The sequence below is a fragment of the Prionailurus viverrinus genome, chromosome C1, assembly GCF_022837055.1.
Source record: "Prionailurus viverrinus isolate Anna chromosome C1, UM_Priviv_1.0, whole genome shotgun sequence".
Classification (NCBI taxonomy): Eukaryota; Metazoa; Chordata; class Mammalia; order Carnivora; family Felidae; genus Prionailurus; species Prionailurus viverrinus.
In genome coordinates, this window is record NC_062568.1 from 62,858,229 (window position 1) to 62,862,766 (window position 4,538).

Genomic DNA, 4,538 nt, shown 5'->3' on the forward strand with positions numbered 1-4,538 from the left:
TTTTCCAAATGTTAAACCTTTCTTTACCACTCATGAGTTATGACTTAACTATTACTTTTTAAGAATTCCTTAAAAGAAATTTGAAATTTTAATTTTCACCATGAACCTGTTTCATCAGAAAGTAGAATATCACTACTAGGTAAGTTAAAACAAAGAATGGAAGAAAAACAAAAAATGGCATCTATATAATGAGCAAATTATCTGATAAGACATTTTAACTACTTCACATTTCTACTTAGCACAAGAAAGAGTAAACTGGTTCCAAGGTAACACAAGGTTTGGCATTTTTACTGCAAGCTTTAAATCATAGTGTTATTCTACTCAACAAGACATCTCTAAGAAAATTGCAGTGTTCATAAGTACAAAAACTGTTATATCTGTTAGGTGGTATTCTATATAGTCAATAAGAGAATTCTTTATAAAATTAGATTTTAAAAAATGCAGAATGTCTGATAATTATCTCAAAGGTTAAAATGAGAAAATGCAGAACACAAAAAGTCATTAGTTAATATGTGGCTTTGAGAAAGCCAGAAATGATTCTATTCCAAGAAATAAGCAATAATGATAAAAGATATAATTAATATACTATATGCCTTTTAAGCCAAAGCACACTTTTCACCTCAGGACAGTTTTGATTTTTACATTCTTAACTCCTTTCGTCCAGAAAGGGCCCCATTCTAAGCCATTATTTGAAAAGAATTCATAATGTATAGTCATTTCTCTCCACAGGATGTTTTCATTTCAGTACATAAGCTGCAAAACGGCAAATGACTAAGTCAGTTATAAAGAATTTATAGAATAAATGCCAAATTACAATAACTGTCAACAGACTTCTACACCAAAGCCTAAAAGTTGCAGTAGTAGAGGTCACAGCTAACATGATCCTTCCATGTGCTCAGACTTCATTGACTACAAATTACTGTCATAAAAATCAGAAAAGAAACCTCAGTGGGTCCTTCCAAAGCTGCTTAATTTTCCAAGTGATTTTTCTCTGGTTATAGAGCCTGTTCATTCCTTCAATCCTTCTTTAGTCGTTTAGCTTTTGCAATATTTTCTTGACGTTTTTGTTTCTTCTTTTGTTCCTTTTCCCTGGCTTCAATCATCTTGGCCAATTTCCAGGACAGTATAGCACTTGCTAGAAACAATGGAGTAAGGGCCAAAATAACCGTTGTAAGGAAGCCATATGGGTCCTTTGCAGCCCATTTCCACAACGTACTCAGCCCAAGCCTTTATATCAAACATCTTGGTAGCGTCTTATGCTTGAGTAGTTATTTCCAACTTTGTCCTGCGATTATTAGTGAGCCAATTACAATTTCAGATGACCCTTGCTTGTCTTCTTCTTCTTTAGCTCTACCATATACTTGTGAGAGAAGATTTAAATTCTATATCCTCCAGGTCGGAAGCCCGGTTCATAAATTTCTGTATAGCTCTTGGCTTTACAGCAGGACAAATACGGGCATGGATTTGAGGTGTGATTAATGTGAGTGTATATATGTTCCTTCTTAGTTTCAGAATATTTAACTTACCAAGTGATAGTCTATGTATGGATTTCACTAATATGAAAGAGTGCAAAGAGTTAAACACAAAGATGTATAGCATAGTCTGATATAAAGCAGCAGAGGCAACAATTGAGAAGAATCAAAACTTTCATTAAAAAAAAAGTTTATTTATTTATTTATTTTTTTGAGAGATTGAGAGAGAGACAGAGAGCAAGCAGGGGAGGGGCAGAAAGAGAGGGAGATACAGAATCCAAAGCAGGCTCCAGGCTCCGAGCTGTCAGCACAGAGCCCAATATGGGACTCAAACCCACAAACTGTGAGATCATGACCTGAGATGAAGTCAGACGCTTAACCGACTGAGCCATCCAGGTGCCCCAAGAAGACTCAAAACTTTAAAACAAGTAGTCCCAGGCTCAGCCAAGAGTAGAGAACAGTGTTTCCTTTTTTTACCCCCATGAAAAAGTAGTCAGTTGCTCTTTCTCCAACAGACGGATGATAGATAGATGGCCAGGTAGAAGATAAACAGATAACACACAGATGACCCTTACTTCCTCATGCCACCCAGATTTCTCTTCTGTTCTTTTTCTCTCCCCCAAATGGGATAACTTCAAGCCTGAGTTCATGAATGTCTCTCTGGATACCTGCAGTGTCCGAAATAGTAGCCAGGAACCACAGGTGGCTAAATTAATTAAAATAAGCAAGTTAAAAATTGAGTTCCTCAGTCCATTCACTACATGTGGCTAGTAGCCACTGACAGCACAGATATGGGAGCTGCTCACCGCCATAAAAACTTCTGCTCTAGAGAAAGACGGGAGCCACTGTCAGTTCTGTCCCCTGAAAGTGGTACTGACGCATCTTTTCTGATTTACTCTATTTTTGTGTCATCACAGAGCTACACAATTAAGTTTAAGAAACCATCTACTATAAACATTGAAATTATTTGGCAACATTTACTTTATCAGACATTTCGTTCAGTCTGCCAACATTCCCTGATCAAAATCATTGGCAAGATTCCGTGGATTTTTTTTTGCCTTGCATGACATCCTTCCAAGTAGCTAGAAGTAGAGAGTTTAATATATATACTTCTTTTAATCAAAGAAAATACAACGCATAGCTGATTGTTTTCTTTACCTAAAAGTTTCATCTAACGTCATGCATTATTAGGAAAACATAGCCTTTACCATTTTGTCTATCCTGATATGTGCTCGCCTCACCTTGTCTCTCAGAATTGTATCCAAATGCATCAAACAATTTCTGTATTTAATTTCCATAATATTATATCCTTAGTAGACTGGCAACAATTAAGCCACTGAGTCAGCAACTAATACAATTTAGACATGATCATTTTTCCATAAATATGGGAAGAGTTCCTCCATAATCTCTTTTGCTAAAGTAAAGTGAGTTATAATATCTGTTAATATTTTCCTCCGTCAGATACTTACTTATCACTTACTATATGCCTGATAATGTATTAAATGTGCCCTCAAAGTTCTTACAATACAATTAAGCTTAAATTACTAAAATAAAAAAGTGGTATCTGTTGCCCTTTGAGTTCCCATAGGATGAAGATGCCTGCCTAAATTCAAATCTCTGCTCACTTTCTCCAAAAACCACACAGATACAAAAAGGGAGCAAATAAAACCATCCATCATCCATGCTTACAGAATAACTGGGAGACAAAGATTGTGACAAATTGCAACTTATATGTAAGTAGGGTAGAAGCATCCAAAGCTGGAGAACCACTCTAAGGCTGGGGCCACAGCAAAAACAAGGAGGCGAGAGTGGGATACAGAAGCAACAGAACCCACCAAGATATAACATCACTTTCAGAAGAAGAAAGTTCCAGCAGGCCTGGAAGAATGCCAGAACAGAGATAAGACCTGCTGGATCAGAGCACTGGCTCCGAGAGAACTGAAGACAAGGGGCAGAAAAGTGCACAGGAGCGGATGCAGCAGTCCTGGAAGAGGTATGGCCTCTGGGGGAAGGGAGGGCACTTGGCCCCCCGGGGGCATCCCTTGGAGGCCAGGTGGTAAAGAGAAAGTAGCAACAAGTGTTCACATTAAGGAAAACTAAGAAACCAAAGAGAATCAGGACCAGAGGACACACCAACTTGCTTCTCTGTGGACAGAAAATTGTACTTTCGGTCCAACAGAATAAGGCATTCTCAAACCAGAAATGTTAGTGAACCGCTCAAATCTCTCACCTCTGCACAGGGAACCAAGGTGATACAATGTAACTTTAAACCTGTAACAGTGCGGAGAACACAGTCCTCATGAATAGAGGGTGAGCTTCATCCAACCAGATATGAGCTGAGAAATTTCAGCAAAAAGACCTTTAGTGAGCACTGAAGATATTCAACATCTATACTTAATTGCAGATTTAGGACTACAATAAAGGTGGGGGAAATGATTAAAGATAGAATATACCTGTTATATATTCTGCCAGAATTTAAAAATGTAACTGAAGACATGGGAGGAGAAAAAAAGGGGAAAAAAGGGAAAAAAATGAAACACATTTTACTGTGTTTACACAGTTTTACTATGTTTACGTTTACTGAATACTGAATAGTGAAAAGAGGATATTGTTTTAAGCTGACAAATCAGTTAGCAGAAGCCTAAAAAAGGAATTAAAGGGACTAAGGTAATAAACGTAATCATTAGGAAAAAAAAAGAAATGTTCCTAAACCAAATTACTCTTTCTACTCCAGACCCCTGAAAAAAGAAAGGCAAGGAAACAGACCACATGGTGAAACATAGTATCTATAACAATATATACAGTAAATATAAAAAAATAATAAGAGTTAATTATTGATGTGACCAAACGTATTAGTCACATTAATATATATAAATAAGCTTGATTAACTTGTTAAAGAGATTTTCAGATTGACTCACAAAGTAAAGCCCAACTCTATGCTACATACCATCAACATACTTAAAGAGGTTCAGGAATGTTAAAAATAAAGAGTTGGACAAAGTTTTATCAGGCAAATATAAGTAATAAAAATGTAGGGTGCCCTAGGATCCTTGCAACCCCGCTGGC

At 36.9% G+C, this 4,538-nt stretch overlaps 1 pseudogene; it reads right to left on the bottom strand.

Annotated features, from left to right (window-relative positions):
- Positions 1-882: 882 nt before the first annotated feature.
- LOC125173714 (small integral membrane protein 15-like) lies at positions 883-1,395 on the bottom strand (annotated as a pseudogene).
- Between the last annotated feature and the right edge of the window lie 3,143 nt (positions 1,396-4,538).